This window comes from Accipiter gentilis, chromosome 35, assembly GCF_929443795.1.
Source record: "Accipiter gentilis chromosome 35, bAccGen1.1, whole genome shotgun sequence".
Classification (NCBI taxonomy): Eukaryota; Metazoa; Chordata; class Aves; order Accipitriformes; family Accipitridae; genus Astur; species Astur gentilis.
Window position 1 is genome coordinate 9730592 of NC_064914.1, and position 14642 is coordinate 9745233.

General features: G+C 50.1%; 1 long non-coding RNA gene across 1 annotated transcript in view; it reads right to left on the bottom strand.

The window, feature by feature from the left end:
* The window catches only part of LOC126034699 (uncharacterized), a 76542-nt gene that overhangs the window by 22450 nt on the left and 39450 nt on the right, over positions 1 to 14642 (bottom strand). The gene's annotated exons all lie outside the window — the stretch shown is intronic.

Here is a 14642-nt window from a genome sequence, read left to right on the forward strand (position 1 = left end):
TGTATATTATTTCTCAGAAATTTTATGAATATGTATGCAAGGCATGTATTTAACCTATACGATTAGTCCCAGCCAGGAAGCACGTTTGGAGGAGCGAGCCCCCGTGCTTCCAGCGCTGCAATAAAGAATACTTAACTCCATCACTGAATGCTCATTTCGAGAAACAGAACACTCGAAAGAAAATTACTGATCTGAAAAAAGAAAGGGGAAAAAAAAAAGCTGCATACAAGTGTGTTGTGGTTCCAGCCCAGCCGGTAACAAAGGACCACGCAGCCGCTCGCTCACTCCTCCTGCCCCCCTCCGGTGGGATAGGGAGGAGACAGAGGAGAGAAAAGGAAAAAAAAAAAATGGAACCTCGAGGGTTGAGATAAAGGCAGTTTACTGGGACAACACAAAACAAAATTGCAACAACAACAACGGTACTAACAAAAGAGTAAACAAAAAGAGTAATGCACAGTGAAACTGCTCACCACCCGGAACCCGACGCTCCACCACTTCCCCCACCGAAAGTCGAGCGCTCCCCATTTATATACTGAGCATGATGTCACATGGTATGGAATAGCTCCTTGGCTAGTTCAGGTCAGCTGCCCCAGCTATGCCCCCCACCTCCCAGGTTCCTGTAAAAATTAACTCTATCCCAGCTGAACCCAGGACAAATGTTACTTTCTACCACACATGCTGCTGAACCTTGACTGGTCCTGAAGCTCTTACCTCAGGCAGACACCTCTTCCCAAAGGGCTGAGCCAGCTCAAAAGCTGCAAAGCCCTCAAGGAAGAGCTGAGCACCAACACCAGAGAAACGCAGGAGCACAATGAGCTCCCTCAGCAGAGGCTGTGGCTCAAATAGCCCCGAGCCCCCGCCCACCACCCTTAGCACAATCCCCTGGGAAAGGAGAAGGGCAAACCACCAGCAGATATACAGTCATCTGGAGGGGCAGCAGCACTGTTCTCACCTGCCTTAAATTTACAGCAAATGAGACCATGAACAGAGAAAGTAACCCCCCCAGGAAATGACACTACTTGCTCCTGTGCTACAGCTACACTTATTGCATCAGCAATGGGACCAGATAGGGAATTAAACTTAATTTGTCTGGGGTGTAGATAGAAAACAATAGATGCCCTTCTAAACTAGGTAGGAAACTAGCTCATTAGATGCAATGACATTGTTGTTGTTACCAAAATTGATGTGCTTCAGTTTCCTATAAAAAAGCCAAAATGCTCTGGGGTTATGCTTCATTTCTAGCAAGGCTGTGCATACCACCTTACTTCTATGAGAACTACCTTCTGGATTGGAATGAATCAAAAAACAGAATTCGATCCCTTAAGAATTCCATCTCCAAAATATCTCTGGTTGCAAAACAAATTCTTTCCTCTGAATAGCCAATGATTCAGTGTCCCCCTGAGCATGTCTTCAGCTGACTCCCTTAACCGAGGTACAAGGGCCCCAAAGCACAAAAGACACCACAAAAACCCCATGGAAATACATGGGGGGGGAAGAGGAGCAGCCATGCCCCAGAAGGGCAGGGGGGCAACGACACCCCTTGCAGTCATGCAGGAAAGGGTCAGCTGAAGCCACACCACCGCAGTTTGGGGGGGGAGCAACCACCAATGACACCAAGAAAACATGGAACTTCAGGGATACACAGCGGGTGGGGGGAAGGGGGTGACACCCCCAGCAATCGGCATGGGAAAAAACTCACAGGGAAGGTGGGTTAGATGGATAATTCGCGGTGGTAAGATACATGCACAAGAACATGCACAGGCTGGGGGGGTCATGCATGAGGTTTACCTTCACCAGGGGCTCCAACTAGGTAATCCACAGTAGGTAAACTCACCTGGGATCATCTGCAACAGCACTTCCACTCTGGGGAAACCTCCTAACCTACAGCTCCCCAGAGACTCTGAGCTCTGCTCCATGCCCACAAAATAAAGTCAATTCCCAAGCCTTGTAATCTACAAGGGGTCTGCCACAAGCTGCAAAGATTCTTGGGACAATGTGGCATTCTGTGGTCAAGGAGGAAAGGCATCCCAAACCCTGAAAGCACTGTGCCTCACGGCCCTTCTGCTTTCTTCAGAAATACTAAAACTCCATATACAAATGCATTCAAGACGCTCACCCTAACCCCTGCTAAACAATGTCACCATCGGTCCTATTAAGAGAGATACCATCAACATACACAGCATACAGCAGGACTGGTGAAAAAACCAAGGTTCCATTTTCAAAGAAGTTGGGAATTCCAGGGAAACAAAACGCATGAAGAATTAAAAACAAACCAAAACAAACAATGCATACTATTAAACCATATTTATACCCCTGAACACTCAAAACACAACTACTGACCTGAAAAAAAAGAAAGGGGAAAGAAAAAAAAGCAGCTGCCTACAAACAATACTTTCTACCACACATGCTGCTGAACCTTGACTGGTCCTGAAGCTCACACCTCAGGCAGACACCTCCTCCCAAAGGGCTGAGCTAGCTCAAAAGCTGCAAAGCACTCAAGGAAGAGCTGAGCACCAACACCAGAGAAACCCAGGAGCACAATGAGCTCCCTCAGCAGAGGCTGTGGCTCAAATACCCCCGAGCCCCCGCTCACCACCCTTAGCACAATCCCCTGGGAAAGGGGAAGGGCAAAACACCAGCAGTTATAATGTCAGCTGGAGGGGCAGCAGCACTGTTCTCACCTGCCTTAAATTTACAGCAAATGAGACCCTGACCAGAGAAAGCAACCCCCCCAGGAAATGACACTACTTGCTCCTGTGCTACAGCTACAACTATTGCATCGGCAACGTGACCAGCTAAGGAGTTAGTCTTAATTTTTCTGAGGCATAGACAGAAAAAGACACATGTGTCGCTAAACTAGGTAGGAAATTAGCTCGTTAAATGCAATAACAATGTAGTTATTAAAATCACATCGGTCAACGGTGAGGCCAGCAGATGCAATGGTAAGTTGGCGGCTGAGCGCTAGATTGAGGCGGACCGGGAGGCTCCCGAGGCCCAGGAGCCCCGGGGAAGAGCAGAGGGACCGTGTAGAGCTGGCAGCTCTCGAGAGAGAGGATGACGCGGCGTGAGCATTGCCAGGGGCAACCGTGGGAGATTTAAATGGCCCCGAGGAGCGCCAGCGACCAGGAGCGTGGCAAGCAGGGCGTGGTGCGTCAGAAAGGTGTGCCGTGGTGTGGCAGTTTGCGCGGCAGTTTGTGTGGGCAGGGTGCAGCCCCCCCCCCCCCCCCCCCCCCCCCAGCTCAAGCAGGCTACTGAAGCGGTGGGCATCGTCCTCAGGAGGAGACCCCGGTATCGCTGCCACTGAGGTGAAAGCCATCGCTAAGAAAAATGTGGTGACGCAGACTGAGCTCCCATGTAAACGTGCAGCTGTCCGGGTATCTGGCTGCGGGGAGTGCCCGAGTCTATCACTGATGCCGGAGGGCAGCGGGGACACCTCTTATGTGAGATGTGACCAGGTAGATGATCTGCTCAGCCTGGTGGCAGAGCTGAAGGAGGAAGTGGAAAGGTTGAGGAGTATCAGGGAGTGTGAGAGGGAGATAGATGGGTGCACCCACACCCTACCATCCCTGGGGCAGAGGCAGCAGATGGAGGCTCCGCGAGAAGCGGAGGTTCCCCTGCCCCCTCGCCACCAGGCAGGAGGGGACCGGATACAGGTCCCTGCTCGGGGAGGCAGGCGAGTCCCCTCCCGGTCTCCCTCACCTTCCCAGTTGCCCCTACGCAACAGGAGCGTGGCTCTGGAACTTGAGGACCAGGTCAATGAAGATCAGGGTGTAGGTGAAGTCCTATCCAGGGAGGCGCCTAGGCTCAGTCAGGCAGCCCCACGCATTCCCAAAGCCCCCGAAAAAAAGAAAAAGGAGGGTAATTGTCATAGGCGAGTCCCTTCTGAGGGGGACAGAGGGCCCAATATGCAGTCCTGACCCATCCCACAGGATGAGGAGGAGAGGGAAGGCCGATATGGTGCTGAGAGTCTGTAATAGACTGCCTGACCAGGTCGAAGAGACGGATGAATCATTCTACAAGCGGCTGGCAGGGCACTGGGGCAATTAGTGGAAGGAGCACAGGTAGTGTTTTCCTCAATCCCTTAGTGGCAGGGAAATATACTGAAAGGAACAGGAAACCACACCTGGTGATTACGTGGCTCAGAGGCTGGTGCCATCGGTGGCATTTGGGGTTTTGTGATCATGGGGAGGTTTACACGGCACCGGGCTTGCTAGTGACAGATGGTATCTGGCTATCTCAAAGGGGTAAAAGAATCCTCGCTCGTGAGATGGCGGGGCTCATAGAGAGGGCTTTAAACTAGGGTTGAGGGGGTTAAGGGATAAGACTAGGTGCACCAGAGATGAGCCTGGGGGCAGCGTTGTGCCGACGTTAGGGGTGGATTCGATAGGCCAGCTCGAATGCATCTATGCCAATGCATGCAGCATGGGCAATAAACGGGAGGAGCTGGAAGCCATCGTGCGGCAGGATACATATGACTTAGTCCCCATCACGGAAACACGGTGGGACGCCTCCCGTGAGCGGAGTGCTGCGACGGATGGCTACGAGCTCTTCAGAAGGGATAGGCAAGGTAGAAGAGGTGGCAGGGTGGCTCTCTATGTTAGGCAGGGTTTGGACTGTACAGAGCTACCCGAGTGTGATGACAAGGCGGAGTGCTTATGGGTGAGGATGAGAGGGAAGGCCGATAAGGCAGATATTGTTCTGGGAGTCTGTTACAGACCGCCCGACCGGGTCGAAGTGACGGATGAATCGTTCTACAAGCGGCTGGCAGTAGTCTTAGAATCGCGTGCCCTTGTTCTCGTGGGGGACTTCAAGTGTCCAGACGTCTGCTGGAACTATGCCACAGCTGAGAGTAAACAGTCTAGGAGGTTCCTGGAGCGTGTGGAAGATAACTTCCCAACATAGGCGGTAGGTGAGCCGACCAGGGGAGGAGCCTTGCTAGATCTATTGGTTACGAACAGGGAAGGACTGGTGGGAGGTGTGATGGTCACAGGCCGTCTTGGGCTTAGCGACCGTGAAATGACAGAATTCTCAATTCTTGGTGAGGCAAGGAAGGGGGGTAGCAAAACCAGCGCTCTGGACTTGCGGAGGACAAACTTTGGCCTCGTTGAGGCACTGGTTGAGAGAGTCCCTTGGGAGATGGTCCTGAAGGGCAAAGGGGTCCAGGAGGGACGGACATTCATTAAGAAGGAAATCTTAACAGCTCGGGACCAGGCTATTCCCCCGTGCCGCAAGTCGAATTGCCAAGGAAAACGACCGGCCTGGCTGAACAGGGGGCTTTTGCTAGGAGTCGGGAATCAAAAGGAGAGTTTATCATCTCTGGAAGAAAGGGCAGGCAACCTGGGAGGAGTGCAGGGATCGTGTTAGGTCATAGAGAAAGGAAATTAGAAAGACAAAAGCTCAGCTAGAACGAACCCTGTACGCTGTCATAAGAGACGACAAAAAATGTTTTTACAAATACATTAACGGTCAAAAGAATCCCAAGGAGCATATCTATCCTTTAAGGGATACAGAAGGGAACGTTGCCACCAGAGATGAGGAAAAGGCTGAGGTACTTAATGCCTTCTTTGCCTTAGTCTTTAAGAGGGAGACCGGTTATCCTCAGGGTACTCTTGCCTCCTGAGCTGGAAGGTGAGGATGAAGAGCAGAATACACACACACACACACACACCCCCCTTAATCCATTAATCCGGGAGGAAATAGTTAGTGACCTACTACGCCATCTGTATGCTCACAAATCTATGGGACCAGATGGAATCCATCCAAGAGGGCAGAGGGAACTGGCAGAGGTGCTTCCCAAGCTGCTTTCCATCATCTATTGGCGATCCTGGTCAACGGGGGAGGTCCCAGAGGACTGGAGGCTTGCCGGTGTGACGCCCATTTACGAGAAGGGTCGGAGGGAGGATCCGGGGAACTACGGGCCTGTCAGCCTGACCTCGGTACCGGGGAAGATTATGGAACGGTTTGCCTTGAGAGCGCTCACGTGGCAAGTCTGGGACAAGCAGGGGATTGGGCCTGGTCAGCGTGGGTTTACGAAAGACAGGTTCTGCTTGACCAACCCAATCTCCTTCTATGACCAGGTGACCCACCTAGTGGATGAGGGAAAGGCTGTGGATGTCACCTACCTTGACTGCAGCAAGGCCTTTGATACCATCTCTCATGGCATACTCCTCGAGAAGCTGTCGTCTCTGGCTTAGACAAGCATACTCTTTGCTGGGTGAAAAACTGGCTGGATGGACGAGCCCAGAGGGTTGCGGGGAATGGGGTTAAATCCGGTTGGTGGCGGGTCGCTAGTGGTGTTCCCCAGGGCTCGGTGTTGGGCCCGGTTCTGCTTAACGCCTTTATCGATGATTTGGATGAGGAGATCAAGTGCCTCCTCAGCAAGTTTGCAGACACCAACTTGAGAGGCAGGGTCGATCTCCTTGAGGGTAGGAAGGCTCTACGCAGATATCTGGACAGTCTGGATCGATGAGCCGAGGCCAGCTGTATGAAGTTCAGTGAGGCTGAGTGCCAGGTCCTACGCTTCAGTCGCGGCGACCCTGTGCAGCGCTATGGGCTTGGGGAAGAGTGGCTGGAAAGCTGCCTGGCAGGGAAAGACCTGGGGGTGCTGGTTGACAGCCGGCTGAATATGAGCCAGCAGTGTGCCCAGGTGGTCAGGAAGGCCAGTGGCATCCTGGCCTGTATCGGAAATAGTGTGGCCGGCGGGAGCAGGGAGGTAATTGTTCCCCTCTGTTCGGCACTGGTGATGCTACACCTTGAGTACTGCGTTGAGTTTTTGGCCCCTTGCTACGGGAAAGACGTTGAGTTGCTGGAACGCATCCGGAGAAGGGCAACCGAGTTGGTGAGGGGCCTGGAGCGTAAGTTTGATGAGGAACGGCTGAGGGAACTGGGGTGGTTTAGTGTGGAGAAAAGGAGGCTGAGGGGAGACCTTATCGCTCTCTACAACTACCTGAGAGTGTAGCGAGGTGGGTACTGGTCTCTTCTATCAAGTAACTAGAAATAGGACGAGAGAAAATGGCCTGAAGTTGCGCCAGAGAAGGTTTAGATTGGATATCAGAAAAAAAATCATTTACTGACAGGGTTGTCAGGCATTGGAACAGGCTGCCCAGGGTAGCGATGGAGTCACCATCCCTGGAGGTGTGTCGTGGTTTAACCCCAGCCAGCAACTAAGCACCATGCAGCCGCTCACTCACTCCCCCCCCCCATCCAGTGGGATGGGGGAGGAAATCAGGAGAAAAAGTAAAACTTCTGGGTTGAGATAAGAACGGTTTAATAGAACAGAAGAGAAGAAACTAATAATGATTATGATAACACTAATAAAATGACAACAGTAGTAATAAAAGGATTGGAATGTACAAATGATGCACAGGGCAATTGCTCACCACCTGCCAACCGACACCCAGCTAGTCCCCGAGCAGTGATTCCCTGCCCCCCCACTTCCCAGTTCCTAAAACTAGATGGGACGTCACATGGTATGGAATACACCGTTGGCCAGTTTGGGTAGGTGCCCTGGCTGTGTCCTGTGCCAACTTCTTGTGCCCTGGATGGGCATGAGAAGCTGAAAAATCCTTGACTGTAGTCTAAACACTACTGCGCAACAACAACTGAAAACATCAGTGTTATCAACATTCTTCACATGCTGAACTCAAAACATAGCCCTGTACCAGCTACTAGGAAGACAGTTAACTATCCCAGCTGAAACCAGGACAGTATCCACCCCTTATTCTATACCATTGACGTCATGCTCAGTTACCATACCTTTAGTTACGTCCTGATTAATCATCACCACCTTTCCATCCCTTTAAGACATATGAACAATGAGACATATATATATATGTATACACACAGAGTGATATCATTCCTTTAGTTCATGAGTTATGTTCATAAAACATTTGTTGAGTTCAATTAGTTTCTGACTCCGGGCTCCATCTGTCATACCAGTCTGTCTGGGCAGGAGGAATGGTGCAAAGTCCTCTCAGTCAGTAGAGCAGAATTGGGCTTCAGTGCGGTGGGACGAGCAACTGACATTTGACGCAGCAGGAGGATGGTGTGCACCGTTGGATTGTTGCATGCTGGAGTCAGTTCTGGTTCCATCACTACTGCATTTTGCTCAGTTTTATCGCAGTTCTTTCTTGCTTGATCCAAGTGAGTCTTACTATAGTACTATGGATATAGCATATAACAATTATCGTAATGATAACATACAGTAGCAGGGTTATATAGCAACTAATATCATACAGTTTAATTCTGGCTATTTTCACCTAAAATCAAATCCCCTTGAGGCACGCATCAGACTTCTCCATCTTTTCGCATCACCCACCAAGTGCACCCAGGCCCTTGAGCAAAAGCAATCCCACGAATGGGTTTACCTTTGCCTGAGGCAGGAGTAACCCAGACTGTTTTCCCGAACATATTTTTCATGTGCACTACAGGGATGTCCTGGTTTCAGCAGGGATAGAGCTAACTGTCTTCCTAGTAGCTGGTACAGGGCTATGTTTTGAGTTCAGCATGCAAAGAATGTTGATAACACTGATGTTTTCAGTTGTTGCTCAGTATTGTTTAGACTATAGTCAAGGATTTTTCAGCTTCTCATGGCCAGCCAGGGCACAAGAAGTTGGCACAGGACACAACCAAGGCACCTGACCCAAACTGGCCAACGGTGTATTCCATACCATGTGACATCCCATCTAGTTTAGGAACTGGGAAGTGGGGGAGGGCAGGGAATTGCTGCTCAGGGACTGGCGGGGTGTCGGTCGGCAGGTGGTGAGCTATTACCCTGTGCATCATTTGTACATTCCAATCCTTTTATTACTACTGTTGTCATTTTATTAGTGTTATCATAATCATTATTAGTTTCTTCTTTTCTGTTCTGTTAAACTGTTCTTATCTCAACCCAGGAGTTTTACTTTTTTTCCCCAATTTCCTCCCCCATCCCACTGGATGGGGGAAGTGAGTGAGCGGCTGCGTGGTGCTTAGTTGCTGGCTGGGGTTAAACCACGACAAAGGACTTTATCCCCTTCTACAGTATGTAAAAATTCTCATTGGGCAGGGCCACTCCGAGTGGCAGATCCTCTGGTGTTGACTAACCAGGTGGCTTTTGCTAAGTGCGTATATCCCAATGTTTGAAGGTTCCACCCCCCATTGCTCTCAATGTAGTCTTTAACAGTCCATTGTATCGCTGGATTTTCTCAGAGGCTGGTGCATGATAGGGAATATGATACACCCACTCAATGCCATGCTCTTTGGCCCAGGTGTCTATGAGGTTGTTTAGGAAATGAGTCCCCTTGTCTGACTCAACTCTTTCTGGGGTGCCATGTCGCCACAGGACCTGCTTCTCAAGGCCCAGGATAGTGTTGCAGGCAGTGGCGTCAGGTACAGAATACGTTTCCAGCCATCTGGTGGTTGCTTCCACCATTGTCAGCACATAGCACTTGCCTTGGCGAGTTTGTGGGAGTGTGATACAGTCAATCTGCCAGGCTTCCCCAAATTTATATTTCAGCCATCGCCCTCCATACCACAGGGGCTTTAACCGCCTGGCTTACTGAATTGCAGCACATGTTTCACATTCATGGATAACCTGTGCGATAGTGTCCATGGTCAGGTCCGCCCCTCGATCTCGAGCCCATCTATATGTTGCATCTCTTCCCTGATGGCCTGAAGTATCATGGGCCCACCGAGCCATAAATAGCTCACCCTTATGTTGCCAGTCTAGGTCCACCTGAGCCACTTCAATCTTGGCAGCCTGATCCACCTGTTCGTTGTTTCGATGTTCCTCAGCGGCCCGACCCTTGGGTACATGAGCATCTACATGATGTACTTTTACAACCAGATTCTCTAGCCGGGATGCAATATCTTGCCACAGTGCGGCAGCCCAAATGGGTTTACCTCTGCGCTGCCAGTTGCTCTGCTTCCGTTGCTGTAGCCACCCCCACAGGGCATTTGCCACCATCCATGAGTCAGTATAGAGATAGAGCACTGGCCACTTTTCTCTTTCAGCAATGTCTAACGCTAGAACGCTAGCTGGATGGCTTTCACCTCTGCAAACTGACTCGATTTACCTTCTCCTTCAGCAGTTTCTGCAACTTGTCGTGTAGGACTCCATACAGCAGCTTTCCACCTTCGATGCTTTCCCACAATGCGACAGGACCCATCAGTGAACAGGGCATATTGCCTCTCATTTTCTGACAGTTTTTTATACAGCGGGGCCTCTTCAGCATGTGCCACCTCCTCCTCTGGTGACATCCCAAAATCTTTGCCTTCTGGCCAGTCCATGATCACTTCTAAAATTCCTGGGCGACTGGGGTTTCCTATGCGAGCCCGCTGTGTGATCAGTGCGATCCACTTACTCCACGTGGCGTCAGTCACGTGATGTGTAGAGACCCTCCCTTTGAACATCCAGCCCAGCATTGGCAGTCGAGGTGCTAAGAGGAGCTGTGTCTCAGTACCAACCACTTCCAAGGCAGCTCAAACTCCTTCATACGCTGCCAGTATCTCTTTTTCAGTTGGAGTAGAGCGAGCCTCGGATCCTCGATATCCTCAACTCCAAAACCCCAGGGGTCGGCCTCGGGTTTCCCCAGGTGCTTTCTGCCAGAGGCTCCAGGTAGGGCCATTCACCCCAGCTGCAGTGGAGAGCACATTTTTAACATCTTGTCCTGTCCGGACTGGTCCAAGAGCTACAGCATGAACAATCTCCCATTTAATTTGTTCAAAGGCTTTTTGTTGTTCGGGGCCCCATTTAAAATCATTCTTCTTCCTGGTCGCTTGATAGAGAGGGCTTACAATCAAACTGTAATTTGGAATATGCATTCTCCAAAACCCCACGACACCTAAGAAGGCCTGTGTGTCCTTTTTGTTAGTTGGGGGAGACATAGCTGCTATTTTGTTAATCACATCCATTGGGAGCTGACGACGTCCATCTTGCCATTTTATTCCCAAAAACTGGATCTCCTGTGCAGGTCCCTTGACCTTACTTTCTTTTATGGCGAAACCAGCTTTCAGAAGGATTTGGATTATTTTCTTCCCTTTCTCAAAGACTTCTTCTGCTGTGTTGCCCCATACGATGATGTCATCAATGTATTGCAGGTGTTCTGGAGCTTCACCTTTTTCCAGTGCAGTCTGGATTAGTCCATGGCAAATGGTGGGGCTGTGTTTCCACCCCTGGGGCAATCGATTCCAAGTGTACTGGACACCCCTCCAAGTAAAGGCAAATTGTGGGCGACACTCTGCTGCCAGAGGGGTTGACAAAAACGCATTAGCAATGTCAATTGTGGCATACCACTTGGCTGTATTGAAGTTCTAGCATATCTGGAACGGCAGCGCTCAGTGGCGGGGTAACTTCATTCAGGCCGCGATAGTCAACTGTTAATCTCCATTCCCCATTAGACTTCCACACTGGCCATATGGGACTATTAAAGGGTGAGCGAGTTTTGCTGATCACTCCTTGGCCCTCCAGTTGGCGAATCAATTTGTGGATGGGAATCGGAGAGTCTCGGTTGGTGCGATATTGCCGCCAGTGCACCGTCATGGTAGCAATTGGCACTTGTTGTTCTTCAACCTTCAGCAACCCCACAATCGAAGGGTCTTGAGAGAGACCAGGCAGGGTAGACAACTGTTCAGTGCCCTCCATCTCCAAGGCAGCTACACCGAAAGCCCATCGATACCCCTTCGGGTCCTTAAAATACCCCCTCCTGAGATAGTCTATGCCAAGGATGCACGGAGCCTCTGGACCAGTCACAATGGGGTGTTTCTGCCATTCATTTCCAGTCAGGCTTACTTCAGCTTCCAATACAGTTAACTCTTGGGATCCCCCTGTCACACCAGAAATACAAATGGGTTCTGTCCCTTTATAACTTGATGGCATTAGAGCGCACTGTGCGCCAGTGTCTACTAGAGCCTTATACTCCTGTGGGTCTGACGTGCCAGGCCATCGAATCCACACAGTCCAATAGACCCGGTTATCCCTTTCCTCCACCTGGCTGAAGGCAGGGCCCCTCTAATTGTGGTCAGAGTATTCAGTATTCACTTCTCGTAAAATTGGCTCAGAATTCCCTTCAAGAGGATCGGAAATAAAATCAGCCCTTCTACTCTGTTTGGAAACTGGAGTGGCATTTTTCCTGGTAGAATCCCCTTTTGTGGTGTTTTTTTCCCCTCGCAGCTCACGTACCCGTGCATTTAGGACCGAGGTAGGTTTTCCGTCCCATTTCCTCATGTCCTCTCTATGATCACATCGGTAAAACCACAGGGCACCTCGCGGTGTGCATCTTCTATATTCTCTCTCTTGGGCAGAAGAACGCTCATTCCTAATAGCTGAGACATTGGTCCTTACAAGTGTGGAGTAGGACATATCCTCTTTGAATTGCTGGAAATCCTCAGACAGATTCTCCACAGCCGAAATGCAGGCATGTAGGGAGGAGGAGAGATTTTCTTCGTATTGACGGAGTTGGCAAGCCACTTCATGCACTGTCGGTGCCTCTTCGTCTTTCCAAGCCGTTATTGCCAGTGAGTTGGCATAGGACAATGGTGCGCTCCATACAAACTTCCACCACGTGGGTCGTGTGCATTGAACTTCGTCTGGATCTTTGGGTAATTGTGGGTTGTCTGGGTCACGATGAATTGTCTCTAGCGCAGCTAATTCCCTCAGATATTGAATGCCCTTTTTCCATGGTGGTCCACTTGCTTGATTGACATATAACGTCTTCCTTAAAGGGGTACCTCTCCTTCACACTTGACAGTAGTCATCTCCAGAAGCTGATGGCCTGTGTCCCTTTTCCAATTGCCTTGTCAATGTCACCTTCCCTGGCAAGCAATCCCAGCTGCTTGGCTTCCCTACCTTCTAATTCCAAGCTATTAGCCCCATTGTCCCAGCATTGGAGGAGCCAGGTGATAATATGCTCACCTATATGGCGGCCAAAATCTTTTCACAAATCCTGCAGCTTACTCAAGGATAGGGACCGGGTTATTACCTCTGGTTCTGCCTCTTCCTCCGGTTCCCGTGATGGCCTTGGTTCATCTTCATCCTTCGCTAAGCGAACTGATTTTTTTGTATATTTCCTTTTCTGTATGGGGGCAACTGATACTGGTCCAGGTTGGTCCTCTGGTTCATTTGCAGTATCGCTCATCAGGTTCTGGATAACCACAGTGTCTGTCACCGAGGTTTGGGTAGCAGCAGTGCTCATCGGTGGGGCTGGAGGGCTTGTTGCCAAGGTTTGGGTAGCTGCTGTGCTCATTGCCGGGGCTGGAGGGGCTGCAGTGGCTGTTGTTGAGGTTTGGGTAGCCCGAGTTCTCGTCGCCGGGGCTGGAGGGGTCACGGTGCCTGTCGCCAAGGTCTGGGTGCCTACAATGCTCCTTGCCAGGCCTAGAGGGGCCGCAGTGCCCATTGCCGAGGTTTGGGTGGCCGCGGTGCTCATCGTTTTGTTGTTAGGCCTAGAGACTTTCTCTTCCCCTTGAGGGTACTGAGTAGTGTCGAACAGGGCTCGATAGGCATGGGCCAGGCCCCAGCACGTTGCAGTGATTTGTATCTCTCTGGAGCTGCTGGGGTGACAGCATACCTTTTCCAAATATTTTACTAGTTCTTCTGGATCCTGCACTTGTTCAGGGGTGAATTTCCAAAACATTGGAGGTGCCCACTTTTCTAGGTACTTGCCCATACTACCCTACACACCCTGCCACTCATAATTATCTAGCCTGGGGGCACATCTCTGGGTGATCTTCTTAAATAGCTGTTTAACCTTAAATGAGAGCTGAATCACATTCAGAAGTATGCTAATTCCTAGCAGTAGGGCTAGGACCGTGCTAGTCCCAACTCCCCAGGAGTATTCAAATTTTTCAAAATTCTCAAACACCATAGTAACCAGACTGAAGGAGAAAGGAGAGGGGAAGAAAGGTACCCCACCCATAAACTGGTTTTCCATGGAGGAAAGGTAAATGGTATAATTAGTAATAGTTTCCCACAGGTGCCTCCCGCCGTATAAAGATGACAATGCTAAGTGCAAATACCAGATTAATCCCACAGCCGATGACTTTATCATACCATAAACCAGTGTTATACCATACATCAAAGCAAAAACCTTAATCCACCTCCCATGGATAAGCAGTAAAAGAGGAACTATATACAGCAAGCGAGGTGATACATAACAGAGCTTTAAAAGCCAGAGCAACAACTCTAAGAACACCTAAATCAACATAATGAACGCTTGGACCAAATTTGTTTTAACAAGCTCTGGTCAGGTTTGTTGTTATCTCAACCCTTTGTGCCCCACATTGGGCACCAACATGGACTGTCGTGGTTTAACCCCAGCCACCAACTAAGCACCACGCAGCCGCTCACTCACTCTCTCTCCCCCGCATCCAGTGGGGTGGGGGAGGAAATCAGGAAAAGAAGTAAAACTCCTGGGTTGAGATAACAACGGTTTAATAGAACAGAAAAGAAGAAACTAATAATGATAATGATAACACTAATAAAATGACAACAGTAGTAATAAAAGGATTGGAATGTACAAATGATGAGCACAGCAATTGCTCACCACCTGCCGACCGACACCCAGCTAGTCCCCGAGAGGCGATTCCCTGCCCCCCCACCGAAGAAGGTCAAAGGCACACAAGACACACTTCACAAACTACACACCACCACAGACACAGGCCGGAAC